At 37.0% G+C, this 23,942-nt stretch overlaps 2 pseudogenes; one reads left to right on the forward strand and one right to left on the reverse strand.

Annotated features, from left to right (window-relative positions):
• Positions 1 to 107: 107 nt before the first annotated feature.
• LOC139768170 (uncharacterized) lies at positions 108 to 3,499 on the reverse strand (annotated as a pseudogene).
• Positions 3,500 to 10,086: 6,587 nt separating this feature from the next.
• Positions 10,087 to 13,665, forward strand: LOC139768079 (COP9 signalosome complex subunit 2-like; annotated as a pseudogene).
• Positions 13,666 to 23,942: the final 10,277 nt, after the last annotated feature.

Here is a 23,942-nt window from a genome sequence, read left to right on the forward strand (position 1 = left end):
GTTGCATAAGACGTCGTAAAGATATCTTTAAGACAGCTAAGATATGATCTTAAAATATCTTTACGACGTCTTATGCAACATGCATGCTATCTGGGTTGCTTTGCTAGATTTGCTTTTCTGCTGTCGCGTGCATACCTGACGCGAGGCACGATCGTATTTTTTGATGACCGGCTACCCTTAAGAAAAAATGCAGTCAAAACTGATAAAAAAACTGGGCACTAACTGGTGGATAACTGATTATTGAAACTGATGACAGCACGATCAGTTTATTGAAACAAGTTACTGATAAAAGAAACAGTTATACTAGTTACTGATTTAAAAAACTGGGCATTAACTGGTGGATAACTGATTATTGTAACTGATGACAGCACGATCAGTATATTGAAACAAGTTACTGATAAAAGGAACAGTTGTACCAGTTACTGTTAAAAGAACTGGTCAATATTGGTCCAGTTTTATTCAGTTTTATATTGATCAGTAACTGATAGAACTTCCATGTTGTTCGGTTGATCAATTGAATCAATTGAACTTTCACCAGTTCTATAAACTTGCCTGAAGAACATAATCAGTATCTGACAAACCGTTAAAAAAAACTGAGGACCAGTCATTAGTTACTGATGGCAACACTCAGTGTCTAACCAGTTTTTTAGATTAATATAGAAACTGATTATTAAAACTGGGCGTCAACTGAAGAACATAATCAGCATCTGACAAACCGTTAAAAAAACTGAGGACCAATCATCAGTTACTAATGGCAACACTCAGTGTCTAACCAGTTTTTAGAGTAATGTAGAAACTGATTATTAAAACTGGGTGTCAACTGAAGAATATAATCAGTATCTGACAAACCGTTAAAAAAAACTGAGGTCCAGTCATCAGTTACTGATGACAACACTCAGTGTCTAACCAGTATTGTAGAAACTGATTATTAAAACTGGACGTCAACTGAAAAGCATTACCAGTAACTGACTCTCGTATTCAGTCACTGATAGAACATCACAAGTTACTGATTCAACTTCATCAGTTACTGGTGCAACTGCTCAGTTCTTTTTCTTAAGGGTAGTTTTGTCTTATAAATAAGCATAAAATCAATATAAAGAGTGGGAGACTGACAATGCATATCACACAATGTTACAAAAATAATCGAGCCACATTTATCAATACAATATACAAATACAATGTCAAAAGATAGTGCACGTGCCTATTATCAGCTGTTCATATTCAATACTATGCACATATTCAAAATACTATGACAGACTGTGGCGATGAAATCACGAGCATGCGTCAAATGCTTGAAATCGTCTCCGTAAAACGACTGACAAAAACCATCGATTGAACCATCCATTTATTTTTTGACTGGTTTAAATCACAATTGCGTTAATATTTATCATTTTTTAGTTAAGTTTGCATTACTTCCTTTGAATTGAATATTATTGCGATATCGAAGTTTTTAACTATGATATACAATTTTATCCGTAATATATCGCACAAGACACTGTAAAGTCGAATGTGATTCAATATATTTCGCCTCTAATTACACCTGAAATTCGGTCTTTGTATTATAATGTAACTACTGTTTCTCGTATAGAAATGACAACGAGAGAGAGAGAGAGAGACAACAATATTTATAAAATAAATCTTTTGCCTTTAATATAATTACGAATCTATATATTACCTGATCACCTGATCACCTGATCACCTGATCACTTAAAAATCTTTCGACATATATACTTCATATTATAGTTACTAATCGATATAAATTGTATCTTATATGCATTTTATGTGAATTATCTCACATTATAAAATATGTTTCAAGCAGCCAAGATCTCTCAGATGCAGCAATATATCAGCAAGTATTTTACATACTTCGTCTCCGCCGACATATTTTTCCTTCTTTGCACTTCTCAAAAAATCTAGACTAATTATGTCTTGTACTAACGTTTCTGATTTGAGATATCCCAATATTGCCGGTAAAAAATGGGATGCGACAATAAAACCGAAGAGAGCGCCCCTCCTAAAATCGTCCAATAGAGCGTTATATGAATATTTCTTAATGTCTTGAACGCCAGCGTCCAGTAAATACTCCATCAGCGCGTCGTGATAAGCCCGCATGATGTCGAAAAATTTCTCTCGTATCTCTTCATTCGAGCAACAGTTGTAGAGATACGTGGAGAGATCGACGACGGGCGTCGAATATGTAATAAGCGCGAAATCGATCAGCATCGCGCGATATCGTCCACCCTCATCCGCCTTGAAGGGAATGTTGTTCAATAGAAAGTCGCCGTGGCACATCGTGGCCAGAGGTTCAAGCGGCTTTATTATCTTCATCATCACTTCGTCAAACGCGTTCGTGAGGAAGGGTTCCATCCTGTCGCAGAAAGCTACATCGTGGCCTTGTCTACAGAGATATTCCAACGATCGCGTCGCCTTAACATTGAATAGGACTTCATACACGTTTCCTACTTTCACGTATCTAGACTCTTGCAGTCGCGCCACGACGTCGAAGAACTTTTCCGCTGCAGTTCCTTCATGACGTACCCTTTACCGTGAAATCGTCCTAACTCGCGCATCGCCGCCAACGTGTACTCGAAAGGAGCGTTGTGCGGGTACGAGCAAGAATGATATCCTCGTTCGTTAACGTTCTCCAGGGCGATCACGAAATCGGTGGGCGACCGTTTTTCGGCGTAGTAACATCTTGCGTAAAAATGCCTCTCGTTCGGTTGGACGTACGTTCGATAGAACAGAATCTCGTTGTCAAATTGAAGATCGATGCGAGCTATGTAGATGAAGTTCTGCATGTTCATGGGTCTCTTTAGCACCATAGACAATTCCTCGTTCTGATCGTTTGCTTTATTCTTAAACTGCAGGCGTACGTAATACATGGTTGTCATTATAAAGTTGATAGATTTTGAGATTTCGTATCGAGCTTTGTCAACGTCCAATCCAAGATTCTCGATGATCCTCGGCATCACCTGGTCAAGCCATCTCTGAGAATCTTCGACGTGGGAGACGTGGGACATTTTCTTCGAATATGCGATTCGTGTAAATTAATGATAAAATTTGGATTGTTGATCTAGGAGAGTTTGTTGCCTCGACAGGTCGAACAGTACTAACATATATAGTGGTTTCCCGTAAAAACCATTAATCGGTTTGCTTTGCTAGATTTGCTTTTCTGCTGCCGCGTGCATACCTGACGCGAGGCACGATCGTATTTTTTGATGACCAGCTAGTTTTGTCTTATAAATAAGCATAAAATCAATATGAAGAGTGGGAGACTGACAATGCATATCACACAATGTTACAAAAATAATCGAGCCACATATATCAATACAATATAAAAATACAATGTCAAAAGGTAGTGCACGTGCCTATTATCAGCTGTTCATATTCAATACTATAATATGCACATATTCAAAATACTATGACGGACTGTGGCGATGATAGATGAAGTCACGAGCATGCGTCAAATCCTTGAAATCGTCTCCGTAAAACGACTGACAAAAACCATCGATTGAACCATCCATTTATTTTTTGACTGGTTTAAATCACAATTGCGTTAATATTTATCATTTTTTAGTTAACTGTTAATATGTCTATTTATGGTTTAGGAACACGTAGTGTAATGATAAATTAACAATTAAATTAATATTATATATAAAATAATAATATTTTGCAGTATAATCATAGCAACTTATAAATCATTACCACAGAGCTAATTGATAGTAATCCGCACGTTTTTCTATTTTTTAAATAAAAACAACGATTGTTCCGTTCATAAACGGAAAACAACGAAATTCGTATATCTCTAGTGTTATATCAAATATAAATATCTTAATAATAATAATAATTTATATTCTCGTTTTAATGTAAAACCTGATGATATTACCATGGAAATAAATAAAACACGTATGTTACAAATTTTGGCAATAAAAAGACTTTCAAAGTAAAAGGATTATTTTCAACTCTCTTATTATATTTTACGTTCTAGAATGGTTTCAAAAAATAAAGTTTAAAAATAATGCATAAAACAAGATCTATGAATGCGCTTTATTCTAAACATTTACTAAAATAAGTACGAGTGTAATATAAAAAAATATTTATAATAAAAAGATATATGTATATACGTGCACACGTATTGTTATTCTAAATGTTCAATATTCAAGTTCGCGTTATCGTCTTCTATGCGCATAAAGCGTTTTACTGACAGTCAAAAAATGTTCATCAACAATCGATAATGTCCTTACACTTCAATTAATCTCAGACTTACTGAGCTGCACTTGATAATCACGAAAATTTATCTACAGCTAGCTATCTTCGATAAAATCGTTGATTTAAAATTTTTTTTATTTACTATTAAAGAATCTTTATTTAACCTTCTATTCTTTTTTTATTTAAAATTTCGTATATCAATATAAAATAGAAAAAAAGTAGTATCGAAAAAAGTCGATAATACTTTTTTTTTCTATTTTATATTAATACAAAATTTCGAATAGAAAAAGAATAGAAGGTCAAATAAAGATTTTTTTAATACCGAATATCCGATAAACCTCTCTAACTCAGACTTCTCCCTTAATCTCGAGCGCGAATATATAAATTTAAATACTATAATGTAGAAACATGAAACAACCGAAATTTAAAAATTAATCGATGAATTGATCAATAAATTAATAAATAAACAAAAAAATTTTAGTACAATCCGAATCGCGAACCGCGAATCGAACCGCGAGAATGAATGACGTGAGATCCAAAAGGGACGATAATTTCCGAAGCAATATTCACGCAAAAAGTATCAAGCAATAATCAATATAATGAATTTATCGTATTCTCGCGCATGTGACATTTGTCTTTATAAATTTTCACATATATCATGTATATTCATATAAACATCTCGTTATTTTATTGCAAAATGTTATTAAAATTACATTTAATACGATATATGAAATATGTGTCATCTCACATTATATTATGCATTTTAGTATAATTGATATAAAAACTATCAGTTTTGAGACATTTCTATATAAAGAAATTATTCTGTCCAACGACAGAATATTTATTGGATCTCATGTCATTTTATTTCATTTATTGATGAAAATAACTCAAGCTACTAGATGGATAGACTATAAAAGATTAGGATAAAATTGGCGCGTTATATATATGTATATATTAATAAAAATAAATATGCAATTAACAATCATTAATGTGATTGTTAATTTATATATAATAAGATTCTTCAGAAGAATATGTGAAACGTGAACTAAAATATCTTTTGATCTTTTTCACTCATCCGTGATACATGCATGTTAAATTTGTTTATACATTTTGCTTTCTTGCACCAATTTTTGTAATATTTAATCCTGGAGTAAAAGAAAAAGGAAAAAAATACATTTGTGAAAAAATACAAATTGTTGTAACTAACTTTTTTTTATATGTAATGCGGTTTGATTTATTTCATTTTATTGAACCTATTTATTCCTTATCTACAGATATTTCTCTTATTATTTTTTATTTCTTGAATTACATGCAAGCTATCCTCTATCTATTGCCTATCTATAGAAAATTATTATTATTATTGTATATCTAAAAAATATCTAGAAATATTTTTAAAACCTTATTACCCGAAAAATAAACGTCAAGGGAAAACTCAAGTGATGAGATCATATAAAAAAAATATTCTATTTTTTGTAAAATTTTATTTTTATTCTTTATCTCTTTCTATGTCTATTTTTCAATAATTATTTTAAAAACAAATTTGAAAATGTAATTAATTTAATAAATTTAGTTAATTGATGATAACGAATATAGATACTAATTGACAATAAAATATATATTTCAAAATTCCAATGAATCACCTATAGGGTACACTTGGCGGTTAGTGTACTATGCGATAAACATTAGACGCATCAAATAAATGATGCATCGACATAACGAGCTCTGTTGTGGACTCGATATGTGCTAATGCGAGAGCATTCTCGCGTAAGCACAATAAATTGATAAATGATAGAGTTCCAGGATTAATTATTTAACCTAGTCTGATTTATAGTCTATCCATTTCAGGGCAACGGATCTGTGACAAATCGCATATATCTGCATTATTAGATGGGAATAATACATAAATATACAATCTAATATTCACACAGATTCGTTACCCTATTATAAAAAAAAAATTCGTCACTCACCGACCGATGCGCAACGGGCGGAGTTATCAGCCACGTAGCTACGATGATACTGTAACATACAAACATAAGATTTAAATTAAAGAAGCGCTCAAAATAATCAACATTTCAAAAGATAATTCTTAATTCATTATATTGGCCTCTAAGTCATCTTTCAATAAAATATTTAGCAATACAATTATCTGTTTACCGAAAAAGATCTTTACAAGAATAAAATTTTAGATAATTTCTCTGTCTTTAATTACTTTTAACTTATCGAAATGTAACAATTCGAATAAATGGAAACGATTTATTAATTTTATGTAGCTAAGAGGTGATACTTACCCCAAGGTTGCTCCGCCGGTGCCCGATATCTCTCTCGGACCTTCTCTTCCTCTCAGGACGTCAGGTCTCTCCTCCTTCTCTTCTCACCGCACAGGACACTCGCGAGAAACACTCGCGGATAATAAATTACAATCGCCCGCGGACTAATTTTATCAATAAAATTCTTTTTCGCGCGATACTGTACGGCACACCCGTTTATAAAGCCCATGAGAAGAATATTCCGTCAAGTACGCCGTAATATTTTTCAAATAGGCTTTGAAAAAGTCTTTTAGTCCGAATACCTGTACGGCACTCCCGAAACAAACGCGACGAACCGGCTGCGGTTCGTTTGTTCAATTAAATCGGCGGACGGAGAATACGTTTAGCCCGTCTTTGGATTTTTATCCAAGCAGAACGAGAGTTTTGCTTGGGTAACATCCTCGGGGTACTGGGCCTTCCCACCTCGCCAAGGTCGTACCCATGGGGAAGGAAGTACTTTACTCTGTAGTATAAAAGCAGATAATATAAAATTAATTTATATAAATATGAGATATTTCCCAAAATATTATCACATTATCTAACACGGATTTTTCGTGAAAATTTGACAGAATCGCGACGTCGATTGCCTCGATTCGTTCCGAGTTCATCACCGCGTTACGTTAACGACGACGAAATGTTTGAAGATGTCGCGCGGTAACTTGGCGCGACACCACGCGAATCAAGTAGACGGCTAGTAAAGACACGCAGTTAATTAATCAAAAATACAATAAAAATTAAATATCGCACGCGCAGTACGGGATCGAGCACGATAAATCTCGCGAATGTAAAACTGCACTATTAATACCTTGCACAACGAGAAGTCGCGAGTCGTTAACTTACGCGGCACGAAATACACGAAAATATTAACGAACTGGTGTTGTATCACGGCGCGTGCTATTATTCGAATCACTCGATACGATTTCACGTTGTCACTCTTTTCCCCTTTCGAAAAAAATCGGAGATAGCATTACAATTCCGCCAGAGCGTTCAAAGCACGACACTTATTCGAGAGTCCAGATATATGGCGAGACCGCGAGACGAACGATTATCGCCCGCGAATGCACAACAAAACTGCAAATCACTCACAAATCACATAATCACAATTGCCCGTACCTTCGCCTTGACGTCTCCGTCTCGAGCGATTCACACGACACATTCATATTCCGACACTGTCGACAGACACTTGATCTTGATACTTACATTGCGAATTCTCGAGCGCTGTATGTCGATTATTCCCGCAAACGAGGAGCAGGGAGTGCCAATCGCAGGAAAAAGCGCGTCCCGAAAAAAAACACACAGCACCCACAGCTACAGCACGGCGCACGGAGCACTTCACAACTGTCCGAAATTTACCGGGGGAGAATGACCGAATGATTTCCGCAGGTAACGGTACTCCAAACACGAAGAAAACAAGCGGCAAGGCCGCTCACGACAAGAACAATCGATCGCCACGCCGACTTCGAGAAGGGTACGCCGTTTCTGCGTTCAACGGTCGCGCCTAGTATGGCGTCTGGTATGTCGCTGCCTACGCCGCGCCGCTGCGCCGCGCCGCGCCGGCGCGGGCGGCTCGGAGCGGCGGAACGTAATTGGTCAGATCCGGGGGCTCGACTCGCGAGCCAATCGCGTTCGATGTCTCTCCCTACTGTGCGGCGGCAACGGCGTACCGGCCGCGCGCGCAAGCAACGCTACGTAACGCGTTGAACGACGGTGTGGGGACGTTGTCGGTCGTGTAATTCCTTTCTCGTGAACGAAAAGAAATTCGGTTACGGGGTGTTGCAAGCTGAATGTACGACGAATATTCCGTTCCTTCTTCGTGTTGACTGAAACGAGCGAGATGATGCCGTCGCTAGACGAAATGAACGTCGAATGCCGTGCTGGACGCCATACATATCACCCTGCCGGCTGTGATTTGGCGGGTCTCCTTAAGTCTCCTACAGTGCGCCCGTGATTGAATGGTGAGTGAATTATATGTACATATGTGAGAAATAAATGATTCGAAGCGCGATACATCCGAATCTAATGGAATCGTGTTTCCGCGTGTCGCAGTGAAACAATAATCTCGGAATTCACGTTTCCTGTCTCCGTTTCGATTTTTTCGAATGAGTGAATCGCGCGGGAAGAATATAGCACGCTTCAATGAATAGCTTGAACTCTCACGTTATAAGTGCGGGAAATTAATTCGCAACCGATCGCGAACGAGAGAGCGAGCTTACTTCGAAATGCGTAATGAATATCGAGAGTGCGAACAGCTGAAATGTGCATTTCTCGAATACAATTCCGTTTTCGTTCAAAACAGACCGTAATTCGCTCGTTCACGTAATTCGTTACGTTTACAAATGTTTCAAATTAATTTGTATGTGCTTTTTTATTCGTCCTAACTTCTACTTTATAAAAAATCAACATTAAATTGTATCGTTTGTGAAAATTTCGTCGCGATCGTTCTTGCAGCGCGCGGTGATCGCGCATACCATAAAAGACGATAAACCGTCAAGATACTAAAAAATTATAAAACATTCTCTGTTACTTGTTCCCCAAATATTATATATTCGTTTTGCTTACAAAATTTTCCATAAAGGCCTATTGTCTCGTATTCGGATTTTTAAATTGATAGGAGATACGTATCTTTTATTTGAAATAACTTAGACAGCACACTTGTCCAAAAGCGGGACATAAGACATCATTTTAAATATCTTTTAGATGTCTTACGAAAAGATGGCTAAAAGACGTCTTATGTCCCGCTGTATATACAATACATTTGCAGATGTAGCACGGACGCGCACTAAAATGATGTTTTATCGGTAGTGTCGGAAAATGAACGTGGCTACGTAGTACCAATTTCGAAAAATGGATGTACTGGCGGTAGTGTACAGTGGCTTTCGACTTTCGACAGTCCCACCGAAAAAGGCCGGGATGGCCTTTGTAATGACTGTGATCGTAGATCAAAGATCAAAGCTGAATCTTGACCAATCAGATTGGGGGTCTGATGCACCTGGGAAAAAGCTAACAATCGACCAATCAGAAGGAGAAGGACGAAGATTTCTTTGTTCAAATTTTGAACTTCAAAATCGCTGGCGAGAGCCAGCGTACTTTGTGCCATCTACAATAGGTGTTTTAAGCCCTAAGCCCTAAGAAATTGACCATCACAGTCAATTATTCTCCTCAAATTCAACTGTGATTGAACAATTCTAAGCTTAGGGCTTAAAACACCTATTGTAGATGGGCACTTTGTGTTCTTTGCAACTAAACCTTTCGAACGTTTTTCATATCTTTCTCTTTTCCGTCTAATCTTTATTATATATACTTATATCATTTTAAGTGCAAAAATTATTACATGGCCCAATGCTACAAAGGAATTAACAGACCTGAGGCTACGCCACTGCATCGCGCAACGGCAGCGGCGTTTGTGGTGGTTTGTGGCGTTCACGCTAACCGCGCTAGCGCAAAGAGGCGGGTTTCAAAATACGCTTCGGCCTCCGCTGCGGGTACAGCTGTACATACTCGCACATAACCGTCGTTGTCAGCGGGGACCGCGTAAAATCGTGCTAACGTGGGGCGGGAGAGAACTCGCGAAATGTCAGATGAGGAGGATTTCATGTGCGAGGAAGAGGAGGATTACGGATTGGTAAGTTTCCCTCCGGAGGATCGCACGGCGTCGTTTTCGTGGAACGTTCCGGCTCGCGGGTGAGGTTAGAATTTCTGGAGCACTCGCGTCCGGTATACAAAATAGTCCGAGGGATACCTCGAAGGATTCTTCTCGACGAAACGGGCCCGTCAAAACGGGTTCGACAAATCTTCCATTGTATCGTGCGCAAAACGTTTCCGATTTTTCGTTTGGTTAGGTTATGTTTAGGAACCATCTTCGGTGGTGTTGAATTAAGCACGCTCTATTGTCCGGGTACATTCCGTTTCACGCAGGGGTGCACATTTATCCTTGATTAACATTCGGTGAACAACAAGGATAAATGATACACTAGGCGCATCGTGCGTGAATAGAATGCACCTTTAGACGTCCTTGACTGACCGGCATCTCTAATCGCTTAATTGTTTTAGCAGTATTCTGAAGACTCCAACTCTGAGCCAGATGTCGAAAATCAGTATTATAATAGTACAGCATCATTTATCCTTGTTAACGTTTAGCGAACAACAAGGATAAATAATGCGTTATACGCATCATGCTGGGTGAAGCGGAATGCACCCTTAGACGTCCTCGGCCCAGCATCCCTAATCGCCTAATTGTTCCAGGAGTATTCTGAGATTCCAACTCTGAGCCAGACGTCGATTTAGAAAATCAATATTATAATAGTAAAGCTCTCAAGGAGGATGACCCGAAGCGCTTTACAAAGTTTTCAGAAAAGTACTGGATCTGGAAGGCGGCGAGAAGGGAGAGTGGGGCTTCAAGGCTCTCAAACAATGATCAAAATTAATTTAAACTGTTACCTGAGAAAAAAATGTGTTAGACTACTTGTAGCTCTCTGGTTGTACATAAATGTTAAACGCAACGTCTCCTTTTCAGTCCAATTATAAAGAGATGATGTCGAGGTATAAAACAATTGTTAACGTACATTAAAAGTGCAGTTACTAGAAATCACTCGGAAAGTCAATAAATCCATATTGGACTATATTAGTACATCAAAGAATGTAAGTACATTCAGCGGAATAAGCATGTTATTGTATTTAGTATCTCGATAAATTGTTTTTATTCTTGATTAATCTTTTTTTACTTACGTTAAATTTCTTCTGCATTTAAAAAAGTAACGAATATGTTCTTTAAGATGGAGTTATTGCAAGACTTCTATGAAACCACATTAGACGCATTAAAGATGCAAAGAATGATAGGTTATGGTTTAAAACAAATACAAAATTGGGAAAACTATATTACGATCGTTCAGATTTTAATAAATTGGCGAAAATACTAAAACAGCTTCATCAAAGTTGTCAGGTGTGTATATGTATATAAGTATCATGTGAATGAATATATATGATTTATAATATGTTTAACTTATTATATATAAGTAACATGTGATTGAACACACATGTGCACATATTATTATACATATATTAACTTAGTTTACATATATATTTTCAGACTGATGATGGAGAAGATGATCTGAAAAAGGAACGCAGTATTAGAAATTTATGCCTTAGAGATACAGATGCTACAGCACAAAAAATAATAAGAAATGAAAACACTTTATGAACAGAGCCTTCATATTAAAAGTGCTATTCCCCATCCACTAATTATGGGTGTTATTAGAGGTAATAACATGAATGTTTTCCAGAAGCATACAACACTTTATAACGTTTTACGTTATCGCGACAATTTTGCGATGTACTGTATATTGCTTAGAGATGCAAAGGGTAACAAAGTGCTTTTTTCAGAATGTGGGGTAAGATGCATTTAAGAGAAGGTGAATTTGAAAGAGCTCACACGACTCTTTCGAAGCCTTTAAAAACTATGACGAGTCTGGTTCACCGAGACGTACAACATGTTAAAGTACTAGTTTTGGCCAATATGTGAGTGTGATTATGTATTCTCCATTATTATGATTATTATCTAGATTATATTTATACAATTAAATATATATATTTATATGATTATGTTATTAGGTTAATGAAGTCTGGTATTAATCCTTTTGATTCACAAGAGGCAAAACCATACAAGACGATCCTGAAATTCTAGCAATGACGAACTTAGTTGTCAGTTATCAGAATAATGATATTAATCAATTTGAATTAATTCTAAAACAAAATAGGAACAATATTATGGATGATCCTTTATCAGGGAACACATTGATTATTACGGAACATACGTACACAGGTATATCTCATATCTTCAGCTTATATTAATGTTAGCATTAACTAAATTGTCTTACAATTTGTTAAGATAAACAATGTATAATAAGGCTCTGAACAAAAAACAAATTAAGTAAATAATGGGCTATGAGAGCTGACGCAAGATCTAATATGCGGAAAAATTATATTAACAATTCTTAGTCACTACATTAAAAATTTCAAAACGTTTTAGCCCTAAATCGAGCCCTCTTCAGTGATAGTAAGTCGAAAGGAACGCATATATATATAGTATGATGTACAAAAAATTATTAGGCACGCGTTAGCCCTTTGCGATACCACTGTATGCGTGAATAATAATTTTTTGTACATCATATATATATGCGTTCTTTCGACTTACTATCACTGAAGAGGGCCCCGATTTAGGGCTGAAACATTGAAAATTTTTAATGTATTGACTAAGAATTGTTAAATATAATTTTCCGCATATTAGATCTTGCGTCGCTCTCATAGCCCATTATTTACTTAATTTGTTAAGTAAGTCTGTATGTCACATTTATGCTCAAAATATGATGTATAAATACATACTACATCATGATATTTTATTAATGCACATAATTTTTTAGGTTCTAATTAAATTGATAAGACCATATACTAGAATTTATATTCCTTTTATAAGTAAGGAATTGAACATCGACGTTTCGGAAGTGGAAAGTCTCTTGGTATCTTGCATCTTGGACAATACCATTCATGGTCGTATAGATCAGGTAATATTTTTATAATCTTGTAGCGATGCTGAATGCATCGGGTTCCTCTGCACAATGACGATTAAACGCGCGTTATGCGTGAGTGCATGTATACGTACGTGTGTACATGTTATTGTTTGTATGCGTATATGTGCGTGTGTGCTGCTGTAGCTCTGCAGTTGCTGTCATGATTGCTACTGCTAGACTTTCTTATTAGTATGTACCAATTCTTGGTGAGAATGTGAATTGGTGAAGGAGTACTCGTTGTTCTCAGTTTTTAAACCTGATTGGCACAGCCGAGTGCTCGCGAGAGAAGTGTGCTTGTTTTTGGCATGGCTGGCTAGTATGGTGATCGGGTTGCCGTTTGACAGGGGTGCACGCGAACTACCACAGTCTAGAATTACGAACGATTCTGTTTATACATAATGTAATTCTCTATATTCTTACAGGTAAATCAGGTTCTCGAATTGGATAAGAAATCGGTATGCGCTGCGCGCTACAATGCTCTCGATAAATGGGCAGGTCAGTTGCAATCCTTGCATACAGCCATTGTGAACAAAATGTCTTAAGTGGCATAGCGCACGTGATCCTGCAATAAACACAATCTAATTTCACTTTTGTGTATAGTATATCATAAAAGCCCTATACAGATATATGAAGAATTGAAATCTATTGTGATATAATAAATTTAGCATTTAGCACGGGAGTTATTTTCATTTCCGTTGTATAAAGTCTATCCCAAAATAATCGAAGTGAGGAAAGAATCAAGTGATGCAAAAAGATATACACAGAGGTTAAAATGTCAGGAAATTTTTAGATTGATAGATAATATACATGATATCTAATGACTTTCTTATTTACTGAATTTAGCTTGTTTTATAATAATAAAAGCTCTCCTGAATAAATCAAATAGGAAATAGTGAGAGAGGCAATCAGAGCCACGCGCGGTAATTATTGTGCAATCAATACATAGTCAATAAGATTAAATATATTAGTCAATACATATTCGCTGTCAATACGAATATGTATTTACTAATACACTGGGCAACAAAATTATCGCAACAAAAATTTACGTAAAAAATTTGCCCAACTTCAAATAAGCATAACTCCGCGAAAAATTGTCGTATCTGAAAGATTTTTTTTTCATTTTAAAGGGTGAAGTCTGTATTTTAAGGAACCATTGTTAGATTTTGAATTTAGCCTCCCGCTCTCCCGCCGTTCTTCCAAAAGTAAGGACGTGTTACGTCTCCAAAAAATTGCATACTTTGACACATTCTACGGAGTAGAATGAATTTTTTTCGTAACTATCATGGCAACCATCGTAAAATATGGACTTTTCCCTGCAAATTAAAAAAAAAATTAAGTCTGTACGATTTTTTTTCGCCGAGTTATGGCTTATCAAAGTTACCTATGCATTTTTGTGCATTCAATCACCGCCAACATTAGTATTACCCGATGAACACTACGGGGACGTTATTGGTCGGATTTTGCCTATCGTGTGTGTGTGTGTGTGTGTGTGTGTGTGTGTGTGTGTGTGTGTGTGTGTGTGTGTGTGTGTGTGTGTGTGTGTGTTAGCAGAGATTTGGGCACACTGATTTTCATTCAAACGAGGAATTGTTACGATTTTGTCGTTTGTTTTCGAATTAACGATACAATACAGTGATTGCAATACTGTGAAGTTATACTTACAGAAGTAATGTACTGTGAAGTTACTTACTTCAGTATTACAAAACTTCACAGTATTGCAGTCACTGTATTGTATTGCTCATTCGGAACCAAAGACAAAATCGTAACAATGCCTCGTTTGAATAAAAATTAGTTTGCGCAAATCTCTGCTAACACACACACATACACGATAGGCAAAATCCGACCAATAACCTCCCCGAAGTGTTCATCGGGTAATACTAATGTTGGCGGTGATTAAATGCACAAAAATGCATAGGTAACTTTGATAAGCCATAACTCGGCGAAAAAAAATCGTACGGACTTAATTTTTTTTTTAATTTGCAGGGAAAAGTCCATATTTTACGATGGTTGCCATGATAGTTACGAAAAAAAATTCATTCTACTCCGTAGAATGTGTCAAAGTATGCAATTTTTTGGAGACGTAACACGTCCTTACTTTTGGAAGAACGGCGGGAGGGCGGGAGGCTAAATTCAAAATCTAACAATGGTTCCTTAAAATACAGACTTCACCCTTTAAAATGAAAAAAAAATCTTTCAGATATGACAATTTTTCGCGGAGTTATGCTTATTTGAAGTTGGGCAAATTTTTTACGTAAATTTTTGTTGCGATAATTTTGTTGCCCAGTGTATTAGTAGTTATCTTATTGACTATATTGATTGCGCAATAATTACGCGCGTGGCTCTGATTGCCTCTCTCACTATTTCCTATTAGCTTGTTTTGTCGGCTTCTAATGTATATTGCTTTAGATATGACATTTAAAACAATATTTTTCAGCATGCAATATTTTAACATGGGTACCAATTGAATCAGTACGATAATCCTATAATCCATGATTAATGTTCATATATTATATATATATATATATGTGTGTGTGTGTTGCTGTTTGTATGAAACTTCGATAAGATTCTGGAGCAGAATCTTTGCTTTTAAACCACTTAAGTATCGGAATCAATTTTGTGAACTACGTTATTTACAGTTAGACTCTTGGCTCAAATAAGTGTCGGAATCAATTTTGTAAATAACATTATAATTACAGTCGAATTCTTGCATGTAAAGATAAAATATTTAAATTGATTAAGATTCTAAAAGCTGACTTGTTTGTCGTCTTAATTCAAACTGTATCTTCAAATTGGCATTAATATATGATGTAAAGATAAAAATATAATGATGAAATAGATGGAAATCAGTTTTCACAGAGTTATTATTGTATGTCAGTATGTCAGTTAGTATATCACCTATTACATTTCATAATTTTATATCAAATGAATATTTTAATCTCTTATTTAATTCAAAGTAGTTCCAGATGATATTTATTACAGAAGGATTAATGCTACATTTTTTCTCAAAATTTTGAATGTGATAAGAACAAACATTTATTAAAGCAATAATTCCCATTTTTTGACAAATCTCGAATGACGTAGATAAAAATTCAAATAATTAGTTCATATAAATCGTACATTAAAATTTTAAATTAAGTTTAATCAAAGCTGAAATCTTAATATCTGGTAGAATGATACAATGATATAAACATGATAAAGGGGAGTCTATTAAACTGCCGAATGTTTGTTTACAAATAACTCTATTAAAAAATACATTGTGCTTAAATTAAATGTGAGGATGGATATAAACATAAATTGCACGAGAAATTCCCGTGTTAAGTTTAACGTAATTCCATCGTTCTTCAATTGTATTAGTAGCTAAAATTAAGATTCAGATACATTAATAAACAGCAGGATAATGTCTCAAAATAACAAAGAAAATATTTTTGATACAATTTCTTAAGAGATTTAAAAGTAGAATATCTTGACCAATATAATGCAGATCACGTAAATGGCATTCCGTAGTCTTACACATTATGCGAGGCATACTTATATATAGAGTTCGGGCACACACAATCGACAATTATCAGAACTTTTGGAAGTCCGTGCTGTCATCGCAAAATTATGGGAAGTCAAGCTTCGACTTCGAACGGAACATGGCTCGATTCGGTCGGGACAATTTAACTGACGGCGAGAATGTAGACGCTGCAGAGAGAAGGATATCGTACGAGCACGAAGGAGGATAGGATATATACGAGACACCGTTGTTCTACGTTTCTCTCCCATCACCCCCCCTCCCCTCCTCCGTCCCCTTGTCTGCCACGGTGCCGCTCGTTACCACTTCTCGCACGTTCGTACGCTTAAGTAAATCCCGAGAGGAACTAACAAACCTTGGGCCAGACGCGCGATGTATATGTATCCTTCGCAGAGAGTAATTCCACGCTTGGGTATCGGTGACTCGATTGCGGAACGTTCCGTGCGCGACCGTAATGACGACAGTAGAATTGATTTTGCATTAAAAATACGATCGCAGTGATTTAAGTCATCCGGAGTTATCCGAAAAAACAGTCGAAAGTTTATAAAGGGTTTCTGCGACATTTATTTTATCCAAATATTAATGATATAGACACGTTTCCTTGTTCTTTTTCTTTCTTCTTTCTTTTATTAAAAATATAAAAGACAGGCTCTCGATTTTATCGTCGTTCTATTAAAAGTTTGTATTAAATTTGAGATATGATCGTATACGCATATACAATGTAACGTGGGTTTTATTATTTCTGTCGAAGAATACCTCGGTACAAATAATTTAACAGGCTATTAAAAACATCCGGATAAGATTTCCGGTTCAGATATGCCACAGATGCCACAGAGAGGCATCTGTTCCATATTCAAATAATACTAATTGCCTTTAGCGATTCACGTCACCTGACTTGCGCGATTTGACGTACGCGAATACCGATGATAGGGCAGGTCTAATAATTTTCACTCGATCAGCCGAGTAATGGAACAATTCGTATTGCCAATTCCGTATCAGGCTTCATCTCGATTTCGTGCCGCGTTGCTTTATTTCCGAATTGAAGCATTTGCCGTTCGAAAACGCGTAATAACTGATAATAACTTTCGATGTAACAATTTACATGTTGTTTTAAGAGAGAAAAACATTAATAATTTGATCAAGAGAATCTAAATGAATAGAAAATAAAGAAATATTGTAAGAATTTCGAAGGAGAATTGATTTCGAAGAAGTTTATAATCACAACAAGTCTTAATAAGTTTCATCTTTTATAACACTGGTTGCAAATATTATATCTGAATATAATTCAAGTGTGATAAAGATATCATAATAAGCAACAATTATAAAAATAAATATTAAAGCTGTTAATAACAAGAGCCATAATAAATCCATAAACACATTAGATTTTCATATATTTAACAATTTTTCTCTCGAAAATTGACAACCGAAAGGAAAAAAAATATTCTTTACTAATTATAATTCTCTTTATTTTGTGTTTATTGTTTTTATTTTGATTTTTATAATTTAGTTTTTTTACAAAGAAGTTTACCTCTTCCTAATTATAATTATGTATGTGTATATCACAATTTACAGACCACAGCGAATGGATTAGTACACACCTTTCATTATACTAGTCACCTGGGGTGAATCTTACACCCCGCAGCGTCGAAAAAATGAAACTCACGTTATAGTAATTTTCTAGGTGATCGTTTACACTAAGGCCCAGTTTCACAAGTGTCGGTTAACTTTTAATCTTAGATTAACTCACTCTTCGTCTCCTTCTAACGTCCCCCTTAAAAAGAGACGAAGAGTGAGTTAATCTAAGATTAAAAGTTAACCGACACTTGTGAAACTGGGCCTAAACAAATCAGATGACTGTTCCTGGGTTAAATTATGAACTTGGAAGTAGATTCTGCACATTCTGCAGAAAGAGATTGAGGTAGAAAAAATTGAGAGATGTAGGCAATATATATGTACGCCATATCGTCGCCGCATGTGCCTTGAAGGTCACGCAAAACAGCAAGCGGATTAATTCCATTTTGCGAAACTTGATCGCAACATGTGCGATGTGCACACATCTAAAGACGATGTCGCAAGCAAATACGGGACGGCATACGGGAGGTCCGCTATGAATATCGCAAAATCGAGCGATTTTGCACCGAGCATCAGAACCGCCGGCCGTATACTTCTTGCACGCACCATGTGGTGCTTAAACGACGGTTTACTCGAGAGAGCAGTCACCCCTCCCTATCATATAAGTATATTTTTCCAACAACCCCGCTGCACCGTACGTGCAGCCTACACTTACCTCGGCGTGCGCGCGCCGCGCAAATTGTTAATTACCGACCATTAGCCTATTAGAGGCGCGTTCGATTTAATTAGCTTGAGACTAATTTTATTGCTCTCTCGTTAGCATGCCGCGGTCGTATGAGGTCGACCTTTTTCATTGCGGACCCGACCACGTACGTATACGTGCATATTACGCACGTGACGCGTGGAAGCGCGCCGTACACTCGCTAATTTATGTTACTGCAAAACATTAAATTTCATTACATCGCTCCGTTAGAATCTTTTTTTGCGTTAAATTTTCGACACAGAGTGCATGCTACGCGGAATTATTTTTTCTTTTATTCTTGAATTAACGCGAGGGAGAACAATTTGACCGAGAGTTTCACGTTGTCTCTATCTCTCGATTACGTAAGTTCGGTTTATGCATTTTCAGTTTTATAACGCAGCGTTTTGATATGTATAACGCAAATATATTTTGTTTTTAATTAAATCTTATACTTTTTCCCGGTAATTTAGCCGAACGAATTTTTCGTACCGTGAGCGCATTCGAAATACCATCTATATTTGCATTTGTAGCGGCACATGCGAATATATAACCGTTTCGCTGTAATTAAGTGCCAATCTTGAAATGGATTCGCAATCAAGTATATTCATATAGGTTTCGCGGGCAATTGTCAATGCTCGTAAACTCTGCTAAATTTGTTTACGCCAGTCACAAATTATTTATTGCCAAACGTTAGTTACTTTATCAAGCCCGACAGAATCGCTAACCCAAATACAGGGGGATATATTCTGACAAATAATGACACCGGCACGAGCCAAAAACAGACTAAAATGCGCATGTACAAATTATAAAATTTGTCCAAATTGACGCTTATATCTGCTGAATAATAAATATCCGTTTCTGTTACTGGCAACCGTCGATATACAATAGCAATTATTCAAACGACGATACGCGGATATAATTTAATTACCGCGTATGCCGGGATTAAAACAATTTTTTAACAAACACGTGATAATGAAAAAGAACAACATGCATACGGGCACTTATTGGAATATATATGTATCAATAAAACTCACAATTAAAACAAATGTAACGGTATACGGATAGTGTATAGATTTTGTTAAAATCAAAATAAAACTTAAAGCAGAATCTTTTAGAAAAATTTGGAATTAATTTTTCTATGATAGAAATGCTGAAAGCTTAAATTATAAATAATTGAAAACATATTAAAACAAAGCTTTTAAATGTATAATATCCCATTATAAAACAAAATTGTATTCTTCAGTTATTTTCAATTAGATTTAGGGTGAGATTGAACGTTTCAAAAAACACTCTTTTCCTTAAATTGTATCTCTACATAAATAACTAAACTAAAGTACCGAAATGATTAAAGAATTCGAGTAAACATGACGATAAGTTGGGGATGCTCAATATAAAAATATATTTTATTGTTCGCAATTTACAGCGCAAGCTATAATGCTAGTGGTTAATGTATTAATAGATACAAAATAGATAATATGAAAATACAGATACAAGTTGTCACTGTACGTACTTCCTTAATATCGGAAATATGAACGGAATTATCCATTCCTCGTGGACACACCGTAAATCCCGCGTCTAAGCGCAGATATGACCGCCGCAGAACGGCACGGCTGGTTTCGGCTCCATTTCAAGCATTGTTATTCAGTCTACGTTTGTGCCTATGTAAATGTTGGTTAAGCCCACGCAGGCTGGCAGAGTCCCTCAGGCTCGTCCTGTATCGTGGCTATATGAGAGAGACTATAATCCCGCTGCCTACGGATAGTTCCCTCCTCGCTCGTGCCACGTTTAAGACGATATCTCCCGAAGATCTCACCGTCCATCTTCTTCGAAAGCTCATCCGCATGGCTATATAGTAGCGCAGAATTAAGCTCAATGCATTCAAATACATTTTGGTAATATCCGCTAGTGCTAACTCAATAATAATAATAATTACGATTTAATTAATAATGATGACATTGTAATTTAACCTCGGTGCACCTGCAGAATTAGCATTTCTGAAATGAGATGATTAAAATTTATAATATCACAACCGGAAGTTGTACTCTAGGAGTACTCTAGAGAGTACTCAAGCGTACCAATATTCAATCTATCTATTTAATGACGCTTATAATTTTCTGTTTAACAGTTCAACTAATCACATTTTTTCAAAACTAACCACATTTTTTTATACAAGTGTGCCTTGGAAGCTTTTTCTTTGAGATAGAAGAAAGCTATCAGCCGCACTGTTGACGTGGTTTTCGCTAAAGACACCCTCAGAAGAAAGCTCATTTAAGAGCGAATGAATGTAAATGGGGCAGCTGCACGTACTAATTAATTAATTAGAATGTAGAGAAGCCATGCATCGAATAAGGACGTCAAAAGGATAGACGGGACGGTGTAAAACAAAGTCGCGACTGTCCATGGCAGCGGTGAATAGGGCGAGATAAACCGTAACTGCGAAGTAACCTCAGGACATTTTGCATAATGGCAAGATTACGAAGGGAATACGTGGCCTCCGTCAGAGAGTTGAGCAAAGTCGAGCGAGAAAAATCAAGGATGTACTTAAACATCTACGAAACTCCCCTTTCTCTCTCTCTCCCTCTCTCTCTCTCTCTCTCTCTGTCTCGTTATCTCTAGCCGCGGTGCAGCTGCAACTGCATCATCCAGCAGGTATACATGAAAAACACGCCGCTTCACTCAACCCAGCGCGTTAATTTAAGAGCGAATTTCATTTTCCGCGTCCCTGCTTGGAGCGTAGGTCCTAACTTGGTGGAAAGTGGTGCGGGTTAAAAAAATGAAATCTCGCGTACTCCGAAGTTTTAAATCTTCTTTGATGGCTCTGCACTGTAAGTATATAAGGGGTCCGGCAAACAAAAAGATGAGGCGCTCCTTTCGCCGTGATGAATTTTCTGTCACCATAATAAAGAAATATTCCGTTTCGTCACAAAATTGTTGATGAAAATCGTTTCTTTATACGCGAACTGCTAGATGAAACAACAAACGATTATTTTTACTTTAATTATAGAAAACACCCGAAAATAAACAATCTGAAAAAAGAAACAAAATAAAATATTACATGTATATGATAACGTGTTATTGTTATTTAACATTAAAATGAGAGGAATTTATTGTTGTGTATAGAATTCAATTATTTTACTCATTATTCTTCTCGTTCAATTAACGAGGCAATCATTTATACCATATCAATCGTTTATTATCGCATCGATATTGTCTGTAAAGGAACGCACGTCTCTCCCGAGTGATTTGACCGAGCCGGACGATCAAGATTAATTCCGTTAATTAATCGCCGAAGAAACGTGGCGAAATGAAAAGCGTCCATTATTCGCGACAAGATCGGTGACCGGACAAGGGTGGCGCGAAAGCACTCCCCGAGCCCCTTCCAGTTCATAGCCCCGCCGGAGCTTCATTCATCTCAGGAAATCCCCCTGAAGTGGCCTTCTTTAAATTGAAACTCAAATACACACCCTTAAAGAGCGAGCGAAAGAGCTCTTGAGGCGCCGTTGAGCCCATTCGAGACGGTTATTTTTCACGCCGTGTGGTCGGGAGAGACCTCGTCGTACCCGTATACCCACTAGTCGGTGCCGCTGTACGATAAGGTAAGATAACTGTTACGGGAAATCAATTCTCTGCTCGCCGTTAATCGTAATAAATACGCGTTACGCGATTAATCACGCTCGGAGGATTGTCATTCGGAGCAACGGCACGGAATTATTTATCCGAATATTAGAGATATGTAATTACAATATATTGTAAATTATATTAGAGATAGAATTCGCGTAAATTTTAATTATTTATTCTAGTTTAATAGCATATGCGAAAGTGCAGTTTTCAGCGATATATAAATTTATGAAATAAAGAATTGTGGCCTTTATGGAATCGCAATATCTGGAACTGGCTTTCTGCTTTACGAGACAGGTTTATTACTATTGTTATTTATTACGACACGAGCGGATCATGCGCGGCATTTTTACTGACTTCTTCATATTGTTATTACCTCGACCAAGTATTACCCCCCAACGCCGGCAACACACGCCGTCGCTCCACTCCCTCTCGTGATCCTCTTTCGTCCTATTACTTCTGATGCCTGTTTATACGAACGCGGCCAAGGCCCGGGCCGTAATTAGGATATACCTCCTGGAAGACGGTTCTACCTCTACGGCGCGCCGTGAAAAATACACGCCGAGCTCCCGTGTGCACCGGCGGACAAAATTTTGTCACCTTAAGTGAGTTATACCTCTCGTACTCGTTTTTCCCTTAGTTTCCCTTATTTATATCGTCCCACGTATCGTTACGCCTTTATTTATTTGACCGTAATGCCGGGAAACGGATGCACGCGCGCTCGAATTCCACCCGAAAACTTTCCCGATTGCACATTGGATATGTGTGTACGTGTAGTAGCCCCCGATTGTGGACGTGCATAATCTGAAATTCAAATCGCGTGATCGACCGGCCGATCCGAGAGATGTTGTCCTTCTGATTTTTACGACGCCCGCATTCGTTCGGGCGTTCGCGTACGCCGCGCGCGCGGTCGTCGCTTGCTCCGAATCCGATTACGCATTTAAGTCCTCGCGCTTCGAGATAGCTGCATCCGCAACATCCCCGCCTTTAACGTTCATTACGCCTTGATTGCACGGTAGACGCGATGAAGCGTGTGATCAACCGCGCGATGAGATTACTCGTCGGATTATGCGAATGCGACAGCGCGGCAATATGTGCGCATTAATATGTTTTGCAGAATAAACGTTCTACCCCCGATAACGATGTAACGCGCGAATAATATTCCGTGGCACTCGCGTGATCAACAATATCGTCAATGTGCTCTGCTGATGGGGTGCGCGCGTAAAAACTGGACCCGCAGCCTCTCTCGTCGGCTTTTATAGAGAGAGGCGCTTTCTCGTACTCTTTTCTCTTCTAACAAATTGCTGAAGAGTCTCTCATTGCCTCATATTGTTAGTGTCTCCGAAAAATCAGATCTTCCAAACATATAATTATTTGTAAATAGTGTAAAAACTTCCAGGATGGCTGAACTATCGATG

The sequence above is a fragment of the Temnothorax nylanderi genome, unplaced genomic scaffold (genome assembly GCF_030848795.1).
Source record: "Temnothorax nylanderi isolate EJ_2023f unplaced genomic scaffold, tnyl_v1.0 TNYL_tig0014_pilon, whole genome shotgun sequence".
Taxonomy (NCBI): domain Eukaryota; kingdom Metazoa; phylum Arthropoda; class Insecta; order Hymenoptera; family Formicidae; genus Temnothorax; species Temnothorax nylanderi.